We start from the raw sequence: 23,003 nt of genomic DNA, 5'->3' as shown, positions 1-23,003 counted from the left end.
GCAGGTGAGAAGCTGTATTTGTACCTGTGTGCTGGTGCCTGTGCGCATGCGTGTGTGCAGATCGTGTTCGCCACTTGACTGTCAGCAGGCCTGGAGGGACAAAGCGTGGCCAACCAGACAGAAGCAGAGGATGACAGAGCCCACTGGCATGGAGGACAAGTGTGCACTAAGAAAGGCAGCAAGGGTAATGACAGGTCAGACACTGACAGTGTGCAATAAGACCACTTGTGGCTACTGCTTGAAGTGGAGCTGCTCGGGCTGCTCGTACCACTTAAAAGTATATGACTTTCCCTTAAACACTATACTTCCTCAAAGCAGTCAGTTATTTTGTCTGCCTGCTGTGCTGAACACGCATCTACACTTTAAAGTCTGCAACACGTTTAGATTTACATTTTATTTTTCACCATTTTCAGCAAAATTAGTTGAGAAAAGAAAAGTCAAAAAACAAAGCCTGGAGGTTTACCCATCGAATGTCAATCACCACAGCAGGAGTAGCTAACACTCGGTTTGGTTTTGTTTGGTTTTTACATTATGCACATTATTTCAACTTAAAATCGACTTTGAGCATGAGTAAAAAAAAAAAAAATCCAAAAGGACACAGCATGTTTCAATGTTCATCTCCAGTGAACATGAATGAATCCCTCCAGCTGAATGAAACCATGATTTGTTGGTCAAATCATTAAAAAAAAAATGTGATTCATTTCTAAGCGGTTGATAATAATAAAACATAGCCACAGGTTTCTATGAACAGAATTCCCCTGAAGCTTTCAGTCTGACTGTACACGAGTGAAGGAATCAATACAAAACAACAGTTTGAAGACCCATGTTACTACCATTTTTTACTAGTTTTGCTACTTTCACTCTTCTGATCTGATTAAAAGATAGGATGTGAATTTGTACCAACAGTCTCTCTGTGGAATCACATTTGATTATAGTTACATTGTAAATATCATAAGGAATATACAGTTTTTACCAAAAGCAACAAAATGCTGCAAGACGCAATATGGAAATTGAAAATGTACGACAATATAATGTAAAAGCTATTGTTGTCTTTAGAATCCACGCTCATTAAAAGGGGCATTCGTTCCAGAGCCGAAGCTCTTCTGAAAGCAAGACTCGGAGAAACAAACAGAAAACGAAGCGGGGCTCGAGTCACCAGAACTGGAAGACCAAATATAAAGGCTGACGCTGGCGGTGTTTGCTGCTCTTGGCTGGACGGCCTCTGTTTGCCGAGTGTCAGGGGGCAGAAAGAGGCAGAAGTCGAATGGAATTCATGGAAACACCAAAAGAAGCGAGATTAAATTTCCTGTGAAATGCCATTGAGTGAGGCGGAGCGCGCACGCAGCAGGGGATGGACGGCGGAGGTACAGACAGGAGCAGGCGGGGAGGGGGGGCGGGGGGTGATGAGAAGGGTGAGTGGGCGGGTGAAGAGCTCAAAATAAAAGGAAAGGAAAACAACCAGGAAATGAAGAGAGTTCAGAAAAGGGTTGATTTGCAAAGCAGGACGGGCAAAGTGAAGACGAGGCAAGAAAAACCCTCCTGGACACACTGAAGATACACACAGCTGGCAAGAGGAGGAAGAATTAATGCATAATGGAAAAGAAAAAAACACAATGTATTCGCTTTTTATAAATCTTCTCAATACGTGATGTGTGGCACATTCATATTGTTATGTCATTGAGCTCCCAAACGGAGCAGGATGCTGACATGTTGACTCAACCAGGCCAACATTACTTACTCTGCTTGTTTGTTTTAATGAATAAAACTGATGGACAAAATAGAAGAAAAAAAAATGCTAATCAGGTGGTCAGAGGATTAGCAGAGCAAGTCACAAACTATTCATGCTTTTTTTTATTCTAAAATGTGAACTAAGTGTTGTCTATATGGCCATATGAGTAGCTAAACAGCATTTAATGTTAGTTTATTTGTTTGTTTTAAGGAGGGATGTCAACACTGCTCCCGCCCCAGCGCAGTGCACCGCACAAGGCGGCGCCGCAGCAGTCGGTCAGTCATTGGCTGAGGTGAATCAGTTAATAGAGCGGTGATGGTCAGGCCATACAGTCAGACTCAGTCTAGTCTCAGTCAGGATGAGGAGGCTGCAAATCATCAATTCTTTTGATTCTGTTTGAAATGGGCAGCAGGCCATTCTTGTTGAGGGATCGCCTTCCGCTGCACACATCAAAAGAATTTTGTTTTTTTTGTTTTGGCTAAAACTAAAAAAAAACCTAGTGTTCGTACAGCCCTCGCAAATAAAATGAGTTCACTAATAGGAGCAAGAGAAGAAGAAAGAAAGACACCAGGGACCGAGAGAGAACACTGAGTTCCTCCCAGTGGCCTCTGCATTGCCTTGGTCGGGCTTGTTAGTGACATCCTCCCTCTACGTGACAATCACAGTCCCCCATCGCAGAATAGCCGCACAAACCAAAGCACGAACAATAACACAGTCAATGTGCATCCTCGTCAAAATGCAGTCATCTCATCATTGCCCTACACATGAAGTGATTGAGGTTTCCGAAGCTGCACTCTGATCTTCTCTTCACTCAACCATCAGGAGATAATCAACATTTTCCCATCTCACAGATTGATTTCATTCTATCATTTTACTGATTTGTCTTAAAGTTGCCTGTTCTACCCATTGTAACTTAACAAGCCAAGCTAGTTTTGGACTCTCACTGTTACTGGTCAGGCAGACCCAAGGAAGGAAGCCAAACATAATCAGAATATATCAAGTTTACAAAGAAGACCAAGCGACAGAAGAAAGCTTTGTCTTTGTCTTCTCCAGACTGCTAAACCTTTCACGTGCCTCCAGTATTACTTCAAAACGTGTGACGGACTCTTGCGTGGCGAGATGAAGGAGGAACACCAACGCACACAGATCCATTTGTTATGAATGGAGAAATAATACTTTCTAGCTGTCAAAAGCACAAAAACTGCAGGTGCACCAACAACACCCTCCTCCCCAGCTGCTTCCTCATCATCTTCTTCTTTTTCTTCTGAAGAGAAACATTGGAGAGAGCAGCCGGGCCGGACTGAGGCCTGTTGGGAAAGATTCTCCCTCTCTGTTGCCCCTTTTCTATTCCTCACTCTGCGGGCTAAAGGGACATCTGGAGCGTATTAAGGCACCGAGGACATAGGATCTCCCCGGAGCGAATGGCTGGTTGGGTGGCCCACTGCAGAGGCCCTTTCAGCAGCAGGGCCCTGGCCCACCTGATTGATGGAGGGAGCCCCACACAAACACTTAACACTCACACACGCCGACATATACGGTGGTGAGCACTGAAAGGTTGGATTAGTGCGGACACATGTACTCCGGCCTTTCACTGCGCATAGTTTGGCCCATCAATCATGCACCGGGTACTTGATATACTTAATGCGCTGTGCGTTCTTGCGAGGATGTAGCGCGGATTGGCCGGGGGAAAAAAGTCAATAAATAGAAAAGTCCAGGGTTTTTATTCGGGGCGACGGCGAACGCGTGGAGGCTCTGGCGTGAAGCCGTGGGCTTGAAACGCTTCCCAACCGTCCCCTCAACATTTAAACAAAGTAAAGATTCCAATCGCAGCCCGTCCCGTTTGGCGGAATTGTACTTAACATTGAAATCCCGGAGTCAACGCTTCCCTTGAGATTTTCCGCGGCGGCGGGAACGCACACAAACTCGCTCAAAGGAGGAAAGTTCAAAGAACCTCCTCGATTCCGGCAAATTGCTTCGCCTGATTTGCCATTTCAAATAAATTGCAGTGTTGGCCAAAATTTGCAATTCACAGAAAGTCGTCCCCTCAGCCACGCAGGAAAAGTTAATCCATATTTCACGTCTGAATATAAGATGGAAGCGGAAGAAGAAGGGAAAAAAAGGAAGGAAGGAGGGGGAAGATAGGTGACTACTTGCCAGGAGATGAGGGCTGGGAGAGGAAGGGGCGGCGGGAGAAGCAGTGGGAGAGCGGAGAGGAGGCGAGAGAATGGGAAGAAACAGGCGCCATTTAGAGTAAATGGCATCCAAAAACCCTCTCCAATTATCTTTGCCTGCCATGCCAGTGAGACTGACTTAATTAAAATGACTTGAGAGGGAGGGGAGAGAGAGGAAGGAAGTGCCAGTGATTGAGGGGGCAGGCAGGCGACGTATCTCCAGCGGAACACAAAGCTCAGGCATCGCGCAGGCTGTCGACCACTCTCCCTTTTCAATTCCAGACTTCAAAAGAGAATAAAGAAGTAATAATAAAAAAAAAAAAGGGGGGCGGGGGGGGGGCTCTCGCCATCCGCAGCCACATAATTGTGCTATTTAAATCCGACATTTTTATCATTGTTAGAATATTCTTGGAGGGAGATTTATAGGGCGGGAAAAAAAATCGGGCAATAAGACATCCTTTATTGTTGTTGTTGTCGTCTGACTGCCCCCCCCACCCCCCCTAATCCTTTTTCCTTTTCCTGAGAAAAACCTTTGACAGTGACCTTTTCGCATAAGGGTCCGTTTCTATGGAAACAACACCCAGCCCCTCTGTGTTTGGTGTTTTCCTGTCATCGAGCGGCCAAATCTGCTCCACTTGTGACTAAGAGGAGCAATGCATCACATCTGAAGGTTTGTCTGTGTGCCTTTTTAATATCAGGTTCCACTCGTGTTCGTCTCCAGGCTGAACGCGAGAGGCGGAGAGTGGCTGCTGCAAGGATATGAAATGATGGAGACTATGTCAACCTTTTTTATGTTTGTTTGTTTGTTTGTTTGTTTTATTGATATCATTAATCCACTAAAAACATCAAATTGACTCTCACTTATAAAAATGTTATTACATTTCAAGACAAAAATAATTTGGCTTTCTGCAGATCTAGCATGTTGTGCACCTTGTTTGTCGACAGGACCGGCTGCTCCTTTGAAACCACTGGCTCCTCCCCCTCAAAGCGCAGCGTCAATAAACAATAAGGAGCAGCAGACAGGCGAGGCTCGATGCTAATGACAACATAAGCTGCTAAGCTAGTCGCCTGAACTGTACAAAACGATAAAACAAATCAGGAAAACAAACTAAGAGGGACATTCTCTCACTGACAATGCATGCAGTGTACTTGGTTAATACTAAATGGTGATGGCCATGTTATTACTATGCTTGAGGAAGTTCCAGAGGCTGCTGAGGAAGTGCAGCTCGCTGAGAGTACAGCACATGCAACACAAAACTGTGACACCTAATGTCAAAAGTTTTTCATACAGCAACTTTAGCTCGTATTTCTTGAAAAAGATTTATTGTTTTCTTTATGTTGTTGAGTATTTTGAACTTAATTTTGGAATGATGAAATTCTGACTTTATAATACTTCAAACTCCAAAAGTAAAACCATACAGACATACTTTTGCATAGAGGCCATGAAGAAAAGATGCTTCTTCTTTGTGCTCTGAAAATTTCGGGTTGCTGTTCATTTTATGGATGAGGTTGGATTCAAAAAGAATTGCTGCAGCGACTACATTTGAAGAGCAGGACGGAATACGCATCAACCTGCGCACGATTGACAGAAGCTAAAAATCTTTTCTAGTCTAAATTTGCCAAATCGCTTTCACGTTGCAACTTTCATCCTTGGAGTATTTAATACTAGTTGCTCTCGTTGCCTCTTGGGCTGAAGTTCTGAGCTGAGATATGCAGCCGTTACTTTCCTTGAAAGCTCAGCCAGAACTTGACACACATTTATAAAAGTAATTTTTCCATCCCCTGGTGAACAACAATGACACACTTGCTACTTTTATCCATGCGAAAACCAATGACTTTACAATGCTTGATAATAACACAAGTCTGTTTTGTAAAGAGGAGGACAGGAGCTTAGAAACAAGCATCACTGCATTAAGTTTCAGGAAGAGTTAATTGATGTTTAAATCAGGGGCACAGACGTACTTCTGAAAGAGAGCACAGGGGCGCTTCACATCAAGAATGTGTCACTCTGCAAATAGACTTGGAAGCCATTGTTCTTTCTAAACAAAAACCCATGGGCTTAATTTGAAATGTACTTTGCATCAAGCTGCGCTGTCTTCAAAACACATCCCCACTCCAAAACACAAAGGCACACTCCTTCCGACACCTCAGAAGGCCAACACACAGCGAAACACTCCTCGCGTTGCAACTGCAGCCTGTTTGCGCGCCTCCACGGCGTGCATATTATTTTAAGAGACTGCATGGTATAGTCGTCTCTAAAGGCAGCTCAAAACAAATGCGCTTTGCACAGAAGGTTGGTGGGCGATTTCGTTTGAAGTTGAGGCGCGATGATGCACCGCGCGCGACGACTGCCAGAACTCGGCAACCGCTGCATCGACGCGTTTCGGCTTGAAGGTAAAACGACTCAAACTTTGCTGTGTTTGTGCGAAAGTGACTTTTGTTTCAAAAAAACAAAACAAAAAAACAAAACCCTACTATTCACAAACCAAACAGGGGATATCTGGTAGGCTTGGTGGTCTGAAGTTGGACGGACAGAAACAGGGGAGGGGAAAGTGAGCATGACAACTGCTATTTTGCTGGGGCCAAAGCCAAGTATCTTCACGTATCAACTTTCCCTCTCCTATTCATCCAACACCCCCTCCCCCCCACCCCCCGCCCAACTCCAGAACCCTCCTCTGCCCCCCCCCCAACCCCGAATCTTCGCTCTCGATCCTGCCGCTGCTTTTTCCCCAACTCGCGCTCGCTTTCTCCTACCCTCCCCCCCCCGCCCCGCGACGGGGGGACCTTCACATTCCCTCGCGTTGCGTCTGTAGAGTAGACGAATATCAATATCGTCTTGTTTTAGCCGTGTGTGGTGCCTTGTTTGCCGTGTGGAAGTGTCTCGCTGGCCGGGGCCATAACCCGTAAGATCTCCAGGAAACGGTCCATGCCAACAGTCTCTGAAGTGAAAGTGATACAGATAAAGTGAGAATTGACTCCATACCCTTAAACCCCCAGCATTCTGCTTCTCACTGGCCGGCTTGTTGGTTCACAGACACACAGACGTACTGTACACACAGACACGCATTAACACACACACACAAACGGTGCAGTCTAGTTGCCAGGGAGACCGCCATACCAGGGCTCTGACCCAGGAGGTTTGGGACTGTTTTTCAACCGTGCACCCTCCCCCCAAGAAAGCAGGGGAGATGGCAGCTGTAGGACAGCTGTTCCTACCAGGCTCAAAGCCTTAAAACCGCAGCCATCATCCCACCATCAGCGCTGCCTGGACAGCGTTGCAGGGACAAAAACACCCTGCAGCCCAAATGATTAGACAACATCTGCCTCACTCGGAGGATTCTTTACTAAAGTCTGTGGGAAAGAACAGGAGACAAATGCTGCACCACAAAGCAGCAAAGAGCCAAATGTGCCCCCCACACCCCCACCCCCACATCCTCCCCCAACCCAGTTTATTTCAATATGATTTAAGCCCCCTGCTGGTGCTACTCTCATTTACACTGCAACATCAAATTTAGTTGTTTTGCACGGTGGATTTTGCCTCTTAATGCCAGCAATACTTAACGTGGCTGAATCATAAATCTGTAAGGGTGCCGCGCTGATGTCGAAAACATGTAGCGGTTAAAGGTCCATTGTGTGACATTTACACAAGGTAATTACAGCCCAAATGCAATAAACACAATGTTTTAATCAATTTTAAAACCGGTTCCTAAAAAGTGATGGTTGTGTTTTCATGAGATTGTGGTAAACATTTATATGCACAATGATGTTTTAAGGGTTAAAAAGGGATCATAAACTACTGCTAAGTGACTTTGTGGGGTCTTGTCTGTGAGTGTTGTTGAATTTAATAGCTTAAGGAAACATGGAAATTGTAATGCATTGCCCACCGTGTTCTAACCGAGAGAAAGACAAGCAATAGGGAATGGTTTTGAATGGATTTAGTGTATTTTAGATGTGTTTAGCATTAAGAATGTCTATATGGTGTTATTAGCAATATAGTTAGCATTTATCCTCATTGGACTAGATGATATTTCCATCAGGTGGGATTTCCTCTGGTAAACTGCCACCACAGATACAGCCAACAGTCAACCTGGCCAAAATGCTGCTGTGTCCAGACAGAATCAGTAAATCTTCCCAGTTGTTTGAAATACATATCCAAGTTATGCAATCATGGGAAATACTGAAATTCATTTTCAAAGAATGAAATAATCTAGAATAAATAAATAATTTCCTGTTTTTACTATGAATTTTTCACATCTCAAATGAAACCAGGTCCTCTGTCCTGTCATATATGACCTGTGACAGTCGGGTAAGAATGTCATGCCACGGCTGTGGTGGTAGAAGAGGTGCTTTACAGTACCTATTAGCCCACTGACTCCTTAATGCGTTCGACTTACAGGTGAATATGCCGGTTTATTCAGCGTGTAATAGAATTTGGCAGGCGGCTCCTCGCAAGAGCCAAAGGGACCAGTGAGCTGAAACTGACAGAGGAGAAACCATGTCAGCGTTTAAGATGGTGCAGCAAATGAAAAGTACCGGCCAACCGATCTCGCCACTGCAGAGTGCACAACGTGACAGTAGATTTGGACAAGGAAGAGAGCAGGCTGGCCACCTCTCAGTGCGTTTCAGCAGCAGACAGATCAACGAAGCTCTAATGCTGCTGCTGCTGCTGCTGCTGCTGCTGCTGCTGCTGCTGCTGGATGGTTGAGCAGTCAGCATGTGGGACCTGGATTTCTCCTGGTCTAACAAGACCAAGAATTTTGGGATCAATGAAAGTGCCCCAAAAGGGGTAGTGCATGAAATCAGTTGATTTTGCAGTTTGATTGTGCACATTGCTTCAAGATGCCTTTGGATGTTTTGTAGCACTTTAAGAATAAATTGATTGACTGATTGATTAGAAGTGGATGATTGATCACTAAAAGACAAAAGAATGGCGATGGATCCAAATAGATAAAAGCTGGTTTCCACTTCCCGCTGGCTTTAACAAGAGATTCCAACATCACTGCGCACCGCTGTGTGTGGCATGTTGTTATCATCATGCCTAACCTTTTGTCTATTTATTTAAAGGGGACTTGTCTTCTTTCCAGATGGGTATGCAAAGTAATTCCTGCAGTTTTCTGACATATTCCTTCTTGGCCGTTGATTTAAAAGTCTGAAATGATTTTGGATCTAAGAAGTTGAAAGTCCACTTGCCTTTCAGTGTTGTTGGTTGGTCTGAATTTGGAGAGCACTGCTGTACCGCCTCAGTCTTATTTTAAAAGGAACGTATCCTCATTTTTCCAGTTGGCACTCTTATCTCTCTCCCCGTCTCTGTGTCTCTCTAAATTAGGTGTGAAAAATGTGGGAGGATTGAGATTTGACTGTCCACACACTTTTGAAAAATGCAATTTATACGTAGTCACTGCTGTTACTTTGCCTGGAAAAGAGGGGAAAAAAACAGCCCTGATCTTCCAAGAGCACGGGGTGTTTAAAAATAGCTGCTTTTCACATCCAACCGGACAGAGAGCCAGAGCATACTGATTATCAGTGAGTTCATTTTCCACTGTAAGCCACTGCCTATCACTATGTCTGTATAATTAGAATGTTCTAGAGGGCGACTAACCTGTTCTTTTTCTTGCCAGGAAAAGGCACAGGCTAAGTTCGAAAAGTGGTGATTTGGCGCACCCCCTCCATCTGTTTTGTTTTCCTTCCATCTCCCTCTTTTTGATGAGCTGGGTCTTCAGTCCCCCTTATAAAATCCCATTAGCTCTTAATGAAGTCGGGCTCCTAGCCTCTCGGCCTCACCTCATTTAGCACGATTGTCTGGCGGCCATTAGCATGGAGGCAATTACAGCCGCACGACAAGAGTAATTGGAAATGCCGACAGGGACCCTGAGAAATGGTAATAAATAAATAAAATAAAAAAATATTCAAACTAATAAGCTCCCATTCAGATGGCGGGGAGGGAGCCGCATGTGTCTAAGTTAAATCAACATAATTACAATTAGGGTTGGTAGGGTAGGGTAAAGAGCCGGGTGAGAGAGAAATGGATATGGATGAATCGGAGGGATGGTGTTTAAGCAAAGAGGTTGCAAGTACGATGGGGGGAAATGTGGGATCACACAGCGAGGCTAATAACGTGGAGCTAAGCGTGACCCTGACTTCATGTAACAGAGAGGTCACGGGGAGTATGTGGACACGCGCGTGCCTTCAAAACTATTTTGATGAGCACTTTCTACGATGGTTTATGTGCTGGTGCTCACTTTCACGAGGCATTAAAATGCATTTGCGATGCTTTAAAATATGTTCTAAATGTTTCAAAATCACAGACAGCCACAGCCACCCTGAATCTGGATAGATTGGTATGTCACAGCTTGTCATTTGTCTGCGCACGTGCTCCATACGGTTTTGTTTTGCTCGGTTTGTTCTGCGATGTCTTTCCTCCGTGTGCCAGTGAAAACAAATGCTCCTTTAGAGACAATAAAGTAAAGTAAAATCTCAGTCCATATGACTTACTCAAAAAAATCATTCAGTAATATATAAGTTTCATGGTCCTCCATGGTAATGCATTAATCCACTACAGAATTTTAGCATTCATTATTTATCTATCCTATCCATGGATCCTACCTTTCAATGTGTTTAAGCAGTTCCTAATATTTTAACTGGTATTAGTAACATTATTTACAATCCAAGACCTCAGAATACTCCATAAAGCACTGTTGTTATCTTGTCATGCATGTGACAATATGAATGATGAGCACATTATACTCACCACATATGATCATTTTTATGTGATTCTGAACATTTATAGCATGATTTATAAAGTATTGTGAATGAATTATAACGCGTAATGAATGTGCTCAGAATTCATTGTACAGAAGACCCTTATGAAAGCCTCATTAATTCTAAAAACAAAAAAGAAATTCCATTCGCTCAAAATTCCTAAAATCCACAGCCCAACTTCTTAAAACATCTTTGCTGTATATGGTGAAATCCTGAGTCCTGTATCCTGCAGCTCCATATGACAACCACTCAAACAAATATCAGCGCAGGATGTATTAAAATGCTGCAAATAATATATGCTTTTTAAAAGTCATTTTAACAACAACTCTTTCCTTTATGGCATGACATGGTTTTTTCTTTCTACATACGGATCTTGGTTTCTCAGCATTATTGAATTGTGAAAGAAATACAAAACACGCAAGCATGGAAGGACTCTAATCATGACTGAGACAAACCTGCATATGTTTCTGTCCATGTTGTTTTTTTGTTGTTGTTTTTTATCTGAACGAGACCTGAGGCGCTCGCAAGCAACGATCTGCACCCAAGTGTTTTTCTTGCGAGACGGAGCCGTGCCCTGAATCTCTGCGGCAGCTTTAAATGTTTTGTGAAGGTAGGGCTTTGTTTTTTGCGCTAGCAGGATGCTAGCTTCAAAGATTTTCAAACAAATGATTCTGGACTTTCCGATGATCTGTTCTAATCAAAGGCAGATGTCGAGTTGTGAATCATCTATGATTTAGGTCACGTCTGGGACGCTCCGCCCTAGCTGTGTCAGTTCTTCCACTTAAGACCAACTCAGTCATTTCCCACCTTTCCCAATCCTTGTTTCCAGTTCATTGTCTTTCATTTGTATAGTTTATTGTTCTTTTTTTTTTATTTGCAGTGAACATTCTATTGACTGTCTTGTCTTTTATTTTCAGTTAATCCCTTGGGGCTGCACATGTGCATGAAAGGTGGTGCGTAAAAATTTCCAGGCTAATCCAGCTCGACTTGAGCTCGCACAAAGGAAATGTGTACAAGACGATTTGAAATGTTCAACAATGACCATTGTGTCGCTGATTTTGTTTTCCCTGACATCTTCTTAGACGGAATTTAGAAGAATTTATCTCTCAAGTCATTCAAAAATGGCTGATTCAGGTTCAGTGTTTCAATGTCCTCCATTCTGGAGTTGCAGCTATGGTAGATGTAATTTAAAGCTCTAGAAATACTTGTGATAAGAACCCTAAATTCACTATAAAGACATGCACCAAGAGGGGCCCTTTATGATGTCATGAGAAACAATGTTACTAGGCTATAGTGTTTATACATCTAGAAAGAAAAAAAAAGCCATCGCTTGTTCAAATGGGAAACTTGCCACTCTTGGCTGAGGCACTGTGAGTCTAAGAGGCTATCCAGCCACATCAGCAGACCAGAGGCTCAGTGCCAGATTGCCATGGCGCTTCTCTTGTAGCCCCTCCACCCCAACCCCCTCCGATACACTTGAGCCCACCTCCTCAATCCCTCCAAACCGCAGCCATTCTTGCCCCCCCTCTCTGCCTCCTAAGCTGAATGACAGGTGGGAGAAACTCGATCAGCGCAGACCTTCATCAAGGAAGCCCTCCCCTCTGAAATGGGCGCGCTGCCCACCCTTTACCAGCGGGCCACAGCGCAGGGCCTCCTGGGGCCACGTATGTGTGAATTCAGATGAGGAAGGGGGTGCGAGCTCTTGGTTACAATGGCCTCAGAGACACGAGAGAGGGAAAAGAGGGCAAGGGGATGGGGGAGGGGAGAGGGTGTAATGGACTTTCTGGCGGAAGATCCAACTGGAGGAGCTGGCATTGGGTGTCCAGGGCTCAAACGGGAAACAGGAGATTGGCTCCTACAATAGTGGCTCCCCAAGGACTGTCCACAATAGCGATGCAAGTGACTGCTGTCAACAATGACCTCCGAGTCCTAACTGTGTAAACTCAAGTGGACTCCGCCCCATCGGCACTTCCCTTTTACTGTTGCCACTGAGCTCCTGCGAGCATCATTATTATTAGTTGTAGACACACACATAGCTGAGGCATGTGTCAGGCTGGTGCGGCCGCTGTGTCGCTTCCATTGGATTTTGGGCTCCAAGCAAAATAAATGACAATATCAAAGTACAAAAGTGACATTGTACAAAAAGGCTTTTTTTTTTTTTTTTTTTTTTTAATTACAGATATACTGAAGGGAAAAAAAAGAATCCCTATCCATTGTTTTTTTTTTTTATTTTGAACAGAACTAAATGCAGGTCAGTTTATCTTGGCTGCATCCATCTGCAGCAACTGGTGCATGAAGCCGGTGGCAGCCACAAAGCTGGGACCAGGTCATTTTTGGCTGCCTCCAGCCTGAGGTCACGCAGCAGTGGCCAGTCACACCAAGATGCCATCTTTCAGCCATCTACCACAGACAACTGTCTCACACACAGCAGAAAGCCACTGCTTTATTGGCGATATCAATAAAAATGGTGGACTACCGCCATTACTACAGGTAAACTGAGGTGCCTGAGCACTAAGCCCTGAATGCATAGTGGCGTTAAGTTGGTACGCCAGAAAATCAGCTCATATCGGCCATTGCCGGGGTGGCATTACTTTTCACTACATTATTATTACAAGTAAAGACATTAATGTTTGTGGATGAAATATTGTTATCTAAACAGGGGCTGAGGCTGTTGGCAGCTAAGCGCTACTTCCTGTGCAATTTTGTGCTGTGTGATGCACATCGAAGGTTCTTGTGACAAAAAGGACTCATGTGGAATCATGACACGTTACGTGGCAGAAAGGAAGGTAGTTGGGGAGGTATTTTATACACACTATTGTCTCTGTGCTTATTCAGGAACGAGGCAGGCTTTAACATTTGTTCCCTACATCTTTAATTTACGCAAGAGACTGAAAGACTGACTAAAAACAAACGACTCACTAGAAATTTAACTCAAGATAAACTTTTTTGTGCAGATAAGAATTATTTTTATGCCTACAAGGCAATACCTGCGTTTGCCATTTTATAAACTGAAAGAGGGTGGGTGTTCTTGCAGCTGCACAACTGCAGAGCATCACTGGCTCTTGGTTCACCACATTTGGTCTGAATACAACTTCAGCCATACAAAAGGTCGAGTTATTCATATATATCATCATAACTAAGAGTGAGAGAAAATAACCACTTCAGCACCTCATCTTTATGATGCAAAGACATTCCAAAGTACTTGACAACTACCTTGTGGCCCTATACACCAAATCAGATTTGAAAAGCTATTGGCCATCACAAGTGCAGCAGTGCATCATGGCACGAAATTGGAAATCCGCAGAGTAAGACAGGGCTGATCTCCTGCAAGCCACCATCCTGTTCTTCATGACAAAGTTTATTTGTCTAAAATAGCTCTACAAGCAATCACTCCACGGGACGGAGCGATTCCAAGTGCATAGGGTGCAGTGGGTGTGTGTGTGTGAGTGTGTGTGTGTGTGTGTGTCGGAGGGTGTCTCCAACCAAGAGGAGATTTAATTAGTGAAATCTCATTAAAGCTAACAAAATTAAGTGTAAAACAATCCTTGGTAGAGAATCGTGCGCGATGTTTTTGGGAAGGGAGGTACAAGAAGGGAATGCTGAAAGGCTGAGAGGACATGGAAACAGTGTCTGACTGATTAGTTTGGGGAAAGAAATGTGGCTCTGACAACCAGAAGCTTTCTGTTCCAAACCTTAATGCTTCAGAGTCTCTTCGCATCTCGCTATAAGCAGTGGCCTGGCTGCTCAACCCGTTACCAACCTTTAGCTTATCTGCTCAGTTGTTCCCTAAATACGTCAATCTGACAGTCTTGGTGAACAATTAATTTAACATTATCAACTCATCATGTTGTCATCGGGACAAGTTTGTTAGAAGCAGCCCGAGTCAATTCGAGCATACATCAATTTCAACAGTGTGCTCTAAAACTACAATAACAGTCCCGTAGGGAAACAGATGTGCTTTAAATATTTGATTTTCTTCAGCAAGGAGAGATTCAGCAGGTCGACAAAAAATGCAAGACATCACAGAGAGGGTTGCTTATAAAGTCGGCAAGTGAAAACTTACAGTAGCTTGCCCTCAGCGGTGCAGCGGCTCTCAGTGTTGCTCTCTGCTCCCTGGGCCACTGTCCAACCCTCCACACAGAGCCTGTTGGTGGATTACAAGCACATCAATTCATGCTGCTTTGCAAGTCAATACGAAGTGGATGTAATAAAATTGCCATGATATTCAACGAATCATAAAAAAAAAACGTGAAAAGAAGTTGAAAGCCAAACTCTTTTTTTTCCAACTGGAAGGATGGTGCTCCTTATCTCCACTTGCCTCAACAGCTTTGGTTCACTAGTGCGGCGATAGCCTCCGTGAGATCAATATCAGAGCTTCTATACTGGCAATAAATCAGTTTGCTCCACACGGCACGGGTGATACATGTAATTGATAAAGATGTGCTATGCTATATGTGCCCAACTATCAGTGAGTCCCGTGAAATGAACAAAACCAACAATGTGTGACCAAGTCTGTCAGATCTTCAGTATTTACTGTATGTCTTGGAGCTGCAGTACAAGTCATAAAGAAAATAGCACAACTGTTTTCAGGGATGCGCTTATGTCTGTAGTATTTACCAGCCATGGCACGCGTGTGGGATTGATCAAAATGAACCACATAATTTGCCATTCATAGCAGGAATGAATAAAGTTTGAATAAACACCAAATGAACACAACTAGACGAGCATATTATTCCTTTACCAATGGTATACCTGGATACCTGGAAGTTCAAGACAACTTAAATATAATACATTTCCAAAAGAGGAGTTGCCAACGTAATACTTGGTTGTTTTTTTCAGCAGATAAGTTTGTATAACACAATTAGTGCTATCCAATAATAAATACACGTATTATATGACATCCTGCCACAGCTTTCACTGACATGGCTGTAAACGGGGAGGTCAGAGCACCGCTGTGATTCAAATTCCTTAGGGTAAGTGACTGGTTGGCCATACCGTAAGCCACATGGAGCATGCAGCGCCACACAGAGAGTTATGGCGCACATGCAAAAGATTTAAGTTCAATCAGGCATTCAGGGCTGGACACCTGATCTTTCGCTTAAAGCTGCCCCAGAACAGTGGGAGTGCAGTCGCCCGCCTTCAGCAATCTGCTAACACAGAGCCTCTGAAGGGATGGTATTTATCCAGTCCTGCAAAGCTCAGCTGGGACTACCGTGTGTGTGTGTGTCTGTGTGTGGTAAGTAGGTACTAGCGGAGGCCCAGAGTCAGTGCGGTGATGTGGGGATTTCAACTAGAAGAGCCCCGACATTTACACGTTCTAGTCTTTTTTTCCCCCTTTTAAACTTTGTTAAACAACTTGATGTTCAAATACTCCTGACAGCCAGACGGCAGTGTAGTAATCAATCCTCAGCTTTTTTGTAACTTATTTTTTTTCTTAACCTTTACAAGAGCATGTAGCCCACACATGTCACAAATTTATGGACTGTATAACAGGAGAAGAGAGTGAATGATTTGTGAGCTCCCCTGAAGCCATTTCAATCCACTCCTGGTGGCTGATTACACAAGTCCCTCGAAAAAATATCAGCAGCTAAACTGTCTAATCATCTTTCCCTCCAAGAACAGTTCCTGTCATTTTGATTAATCCAAATCATAGTGTTGTATTTTTTATTTATTTTCTCTGATCAGTACAACTTTGATTAGTTGTTTCATGCTCGGCAGAAGTGAAGTCCCATGATTGGCACCAGAGTTCGGTTCCGTTTGTGAATAAATGATGTGGCTATGTTGGACGGAACATGATATCACAGCACCTCTGTCCAATCATGACTTCACAGTGAGTTCACCAGTGCATTACTTCAGCACTCATATCTGGGATATCTTGATGATAGGAGAGGAGGCAGAGATACACGGAAGTGTTTTTATTTTGGTTGATGGTGTGAACATGAGAACATCGGCCTATTAAAATACATCAGCCAAACGCACCCAGCCAAAAATGATCACAATACAAGGGAGTACACACTCAATGCACATTGTGAAGTGGGGGCTGTTAAGGCTGTTATTGGTAATGGGCGCTTTGGCCTTTGGTCTAAAGTAATGAAGTTAAAGACACGATGACACAAAGTTTTAAAGTTATTTGTGATTATTAAGTTGTTAAATTGATTAACTTAAAATAAAAAAATATATAATGCACCCAAAAGTAAAGAATAGATAGAATTCAGTTTTTATGCAATATCTAATAATTACTAAGCAATAATATTTTCCAGAAATATTCTTTAATAATTCTCTAATTTGTAAATGATTAAAGTGACAATAAGTGATTTGTTTTTCACCACTAGAGAGCGCAGCTGAGCACTGCATGTAAACCAAAACAAAGAGGCTTCAGGCCATCATGTCCCCGTGCTCCTCTCATTGTCATCACTCCGCCCCCTCTCTTCTCACGTATGCAAAGCAACAAACACCTCATGTGCAAGCCAAAAAAAATGTTGAGTGCCGATGTGAGCGCATTATTGTGAACGAGCTGGACATGCTAACGCTCACTGGAATTATTGTGAACGATTTCATTAGGTCTAACTCCATCGGGTCGCCTTTGGCACAATGTTCTGCTCGGCTTTCCGCCATTTCGTCCAAAAATTCTTCTCGCTATTTATAAGGGTGGTGGGGCAACAGTTCCAGTGGGCGGGAGGAGGCGGAGATTCACCGGCTCCGGACCGGCTTTGAAAACAAGAGGATGGAAAATGCTGGGAACCGACAGACAGAGAGAGCGTGTCATGTGACTCGCTCTCCCCCAGATGAAATAACACCACCAGAGTTTCACATAGCAATTTTATTTCCTTTAATCTGAAAATGATGAAAATCACTTATTGCCCCTTTGAGTTGAAAAGTATCATTCGGAAAACATAATGGGAAATTGTCTCATTTCAGTTCATGATTTAAAAAGTGTTGTGTCACAGCTCATGTATTTGGATGTGTATTAAATTGACTCTTGAAGGGATTATGCATGTCCCCATTAGTGCACTCTTGTGTCCAACATTTATCCCTGAAAACAGAACCAAGAGAATCCTTGCAAATGTTTCAGTGCACTAACATGAATACAAATACATGGCGTGTTGTTCACCTCTGCTTCACAGCCAACTCAAGAGTTTCCTCATAAGAGCAACTTTTATCTATGTTTATTTCCTCTCATCACATCTCAACAAATTATTATTGTAAAGGGGGAATCCAGCATTTATTAACTAAGCCTGATTTCACTGTCACTGGTCTTTTTGCAGCATTGAAAGATTTAAAGCTGGAAACTCTGCAAGCAACAGGGGATGTTTATGATAGCAGGGATGAAACTCAGGGGCAGTGTTGGATGGGTGTGCTTAGCTTTTCCTGCCAAACAACCCTCCTCAGACTGGAGGAGATTTGGCTGAGAGCATTTCTAAGGTTTCTTTCAGCCACAAAGAAAACATTTTAGTCTCAAAGTAATCCTCCCCAAAGCCCACCGAGGGCCCTTCCTCCCTGCAGGTCATCCCTGCGGCCCCATTCTGGGCTCCTCTACGAGCACCTCAGTACCAAAGCCCAACACATACACGCACATTTTTCCCTGTATGCATGACCCCTCTGGGACACAGATGACCTTCCTGTTGACGTCAAAGTAAATCAGAGTGGGAGCTGCTGTAGCGGAGGGCTCCACCCAGGGGGCTGGAGGTCTAATCACCGTGTTCCTCACAAAAGCCACAGAGGAAACATTAGCATTCCCGAGTCTGCATACTAACGGTCGTGCCGCAGCCTCTCCTCCACACAAGTGCACAGGTACAAAGACAATCAACGATCATTTTGCTGAATAGTTGAATGATTTTTCTTTGTATATTTTCCTCACTTAAGTATAAACAATTTCTGTACAGTTACGTACATTTGGACAGAAGTATTGTGACGGCAAAAAATGTAAGACTGTTGAATGTTAGAACGTGTCCTTTTGTCTACAAACGCAAAACGTTAATTGGTAGATCCAAAGATAATAAATGACTCAAACCCAAAAAGAAATACCTGATATGATTAAGAAGTCTGGTGCTCAATTATGACAATAAATAAGAGTTTTACTCCGAGATATTTAGGACTATTTGATGACACTACTGAAATGAGAATGGAACGATTTTAATATCTTAATGAACAAATCCTCTTAAGACTACCTGTTAAAAGTTGTGGTACATACATAAACACAGTACATACAGTACATTTCCTGAAGAGTACTAAAGTATAGTCAAGGTACTACAGACAACTTTTAATTCCTAACCTCTTCTGACACTATACTTTTAAAATGTATTTCTACCTCAATCTGGGCTCCCCTTAACAGTCTTTTTATTTTGCCTCGGAGTCACCAAAAGGCAAATGTAATATTAAACTGATAATCCACTGAAATGTGCAGTCAATCCTACACCTGGAAGATGAGACCTTGCTCTTGGCTTATGGCATTATTATGGCTAAAGATATTGAACTCTGAGAGAGCGGGTGCTACTCCCGGCAAGTGCATCAGTGCTCCTCCTGAAATGAGTCTTTCATTGTTGCGCTGTGTACAACATTTGCTCATATCAATAATGGGATATGCTCCAGTGCATCGGGCGAACCCGAGGAGAGAACCCAGCTTCGTTGGACTCATTTGGTTTCGCTAGCCGCGTCTGTGGCAAGCGCACAAAATTAAATATTCACAACTTCCTGCCGAAACTTCTCTCGCTCTAATCATGTGAAGGCTGCGGAGGAAACTCCAGATGGACCTCTTTGGGTCTCACAACTCCGCCAAACAGGAGCCTTGGGGTCAAGGTGTGGAGAGAGCACCAAAAGACCCCTCCGCATCTACAGACACAGCGCCACCCCCCACCCCCAGCTGTTCCAAGGGCTTCCATAACAACAGCTGCGCAGAGGTTTAGTGGTTCACGTTGCCATGACAACAGTGGGATCAATTGGCATGCACAGACTCTCCGCGCTAATAGCGAAAGTGACATTATGGCTTAATTTCATTTTAATAAAACACAGGCAGTTTATTTTTTTTGTTGCTGCTTCAAGATTCTGGCAGACATGAGAAAGAGGCAAATAATTAATTTTGCATGACAATGCCCCCCGGCTTGTCCGCCTAAAACTCGCAACAATCTCCCACGCATATTGAAAAACCTAGCGAGCAGCCGCACACTTCAAAATCATTCCCTGGCATCAAAGATTAGCTCGGGGTGATTGTTTCTGAGGCAATACAATAGAGGCTAAATAAGTCTCCTTGCCCAGCCGCTGAATGTGCCACGGATCACTGACCGGCAGGATGTGCAACAATCAGAAATATTTCTGTTCTCCTGACAAACAGGATATCAGGTCACTTGGCCACCTTAGCAGCGAGCTATCGGACAATATGGCCTATTGTACTGTACGGGGCCGCGCTTGGCTAATCTCAGCCTGAGTATTCAGGACAATGGGCAGCGCGCGTCTCAAGTCGAAACCTGCAAAAAAGTGAACGGCAACAAGAGGAAATAAACGAGAATGTTAAATTTTGGAGCGTAAGTTAACCCCACCCCCCCCACCCCCGCGCGGTTTTAGCGCAGCTCCTGCAGCTTAAGAGGAGCCCAACTTCAACCGTTTGAGACTAATTCCTCGGAATTATAAGGAAGCCAACAATGACAATGGCAGGTATTCCCAAAGGAGCAACCAGAGCCGGCGCGGCACAGGCAAAGGGTTTTAGCTCGGCTCTTAATGGGCGCGCAGTTGATACAGGCAGCTGGGGGCAGACAAAACAAAGCGGCGACACACTCATTTCATCAACGCCAGCGCACACCGACAAGAGCACAAATCCAGCTGCTGCAAACACAGAGTGGGATTTCCAGACGGGGACAGTAGCTCTTCCCAACTTTGTGTCTCCGCCACTGATCGACTCCGCGCTCATGTCTGACATTAATTATTTCTCCGCTGTCTCACAGAATATGATAGTCCCCTGCGAACAGAGAGGGGGGGAAACGGCAAACAGGAATCCAAAGCTAAAAATACCCGCAGCGCGATGAGTCAGGATGAGACGCACAAACAAGAGACAGGTCTAAATTCCTCCCGCCTCGACTTTCTCTCAAGACTTTGGGAGAAAGGAGTTTCTGTCCCGAGAGCCACCGGCTGATTCCTCTATTCCGCATCACAGAGACAAAATCTGAAGACTAATGGGATGAAAATAATCCAAATAGACTCAAACCGGAACGACAGATGTATGTAGTCAATGCCAAGACACTTTCATCGAGGCCCTAAACTGAAATAGTATTTTGAAAATAACAATATAGTAAACTTGCAATGGAAATGAACAAAGTTCAACTACTTATAGATACAGTGGTGCATTATTAATAATGCATTATTAATAATGCACAACGGTCTAAATTACTAATTTTGTGTAAAAGTTTTGTGTAAAAAAAAAACGAAAGGAAGGAAAAAAAGAAGAGAATGGATGAACCCAAAAGCATGAAACAATGATGTGTGCGTGCGTGCGTGCGTGCGTGCGTGCCACAATTCAGGTAATTTACTGGTTCTAAGAAGCAAAATACTAAATGAAGTGTAAGCACATTTGAGCAGCTCATTTGTGGGTGAAGAAGACTGGAAGTGTTCTTCAGCTTCTGATTAGACAAGAGATCTAGAGGTCACATGACTGGCCCAGAATATATGCGTGAGGAAACCGAGAAAGGAAAAGAGATGCCAGACTGGCCTTGAGCTCTGTATCACCTGCTAATGACAGGCTGGGCTCTTATGAGTTTTTTGGATCTTTTGCAATGATACAAAAACTCATTGGTTCATAGTTTTTGTATCTCTTTTGTAATGTTTTAATCGATGGCCATCAAAAGGATCATTGTCTAAATGCTGATGTCATGAGCCTTCTGACATGAAAAAATATACTGTAGTTTGTGACTGAAGGAGCCTTGGAAAAAAAAAGCAAAATACTTTTTCAAAATGTTTTTGATTATCTTAATACATCCATCTGCCATCTGACTACAGCGATGTCATTTGGAGCCAGGCGCTGCTGTTCGAGCAAAGGAGCCTCTTTCTCATGACAACGTATGATGCCTGAATGAATCCATTTGTTGTTCGGTTTGTTTTGTTTTTTGGGACCCAGCTCGTCATCTTCTAGGGAGACACTGCGAATGGAAAGTTCAGAAACACTTTGTAGTACCACAAACACTTTGGATTTCTCAAGCTGTCAAAGCCAAAGTCCCAAATCCTCTCATCTGCCTCCTCTTGTGGTGAAATCTGGGAAAAATGGGGGAAACACCCTGATCACAAACCTCGTGGCTCACCGGTGAGTCACACCGACGAAGCCGCTGGCTCTTCGGTGCCACGGGAACGTGTCCGACGAAGTGACAGAAGTTCTATGGGGATCATTTCTTAAAAATAGCTGCGACAGTGGGAGACTAAATCCCAACCTTTGAGTTTTCTTCAGCCCCGTCAAACTGCAGTGACCATGTGACTCACTCAAGCTTGGAGAAAACCCGACTGATATCGACATATTTTGCAGGAATGTCTAACACTGCAATGAAATCATATTGTTTTTTTAACTATTATCTCTTAACTGAAAAGTTAAGCATTTAATTAGTCAAACAGCTAAAAGGGTTTAACTTGAGTCTCACAGTGTAAACAAGAACATACATCTTATAGATTGTTTGGCGATTAGACGCACCTTTAGTTTCTGCTTATGAAACGGAGGCAGTCGGCAGCAAAGGACTCACAATGCACTTGGCAGCACAGCCAGTGAGGAATTCCCCAACAGTGTCTGAAGAGCGAGCTAACCTCTTTTTTTTTCACTCCTCCACTCCTCCCGACTCTTCCCTCCTGGTGAGCAGCCATTGGAATTGAGTTCACTCTTTCACTGGTTTGCCAAATGCCTGTTTCACTTATTTGTTCTGTCTGCGGCGCTCCTGGTAAGTAAGCGTAGAGCTACTAGAGGAACAAAGCCAACAGGGTGTACTGACATACAGATTACGCACCCAAGTCAACTTTTCAACAAGAACGAACATTTTGGGGTTTTAATTTTGTAAAAAAAATAATGTAATAAAGTACCTTTAAATGAAATAACTTGATTAATTGAAGCTGTGCCTAGTGCTGTTTGGGACCTCACGCTCTCTACTTTTCCAGCTACAGACTTGATCTAAGCTTGAAGGCGTCAAAAGACTGAGACTAAATCTTATAATTACATATCTTTGCTGCCTTTTACAACAATGACGGCTACATCTCCAACACAAGCTCATAAACCAACAGCAGCTATTAGAAGTAATACTTTAGACCCTGGAACCCAAAGGCCACTTTTGTCTTGTACCTCAGCAGCAATGTTTAGCAGAGTTCAGAGTTCAGCCATGTAAAGT

The 23,003-nt window shown here is 43.6% G+C and overlaps 1 protein-coding gene across 1 annotated transcript in view; it reads right to left on the bottom strand.

The window, feature by feature from the left end:
- Positions 1–23,003, bottom strand: part of pknox2 (pbx/knotted 1 homeobox 2) — an 87,259-nt gene that overhangs the window by 49,715 nt on the left and 14,541 nt on the right. Inside the window, exon 3 of the mRNA XM_076020006.1 lies at positions 14,723–14,803. The gene's annotated coding sequence lies outside the window, so the exon portion shown is untranslated. The remainder of the gene's footprint in view (positions 1–14,722; positions 14,804–23,003) is intronic.

This window comes from Nelusetta ayraudi, unplaced genomic scaffold (assembly GCF_046127955.1).
Source record: "Nelusetta ayraudi isolate G7.1 ecotype Tasmania unplaced genomic scaffold, CSIRO-AGI_Nayr_v1 ptg000011l, whole genome shotgun sequence".
Lineage (NCBI taxonomy): Eukaryota > Metazoa > Chordata > Actinopteri > Tetraodontiformes > Monacanthidae > Nelusetta > Nelusetta ayraudi.
The sequence above is the reverse complement of the archived record's forward strand: the minus strand, read 5'-3'. Positions and strand labels throughout refer to the sequence as shown.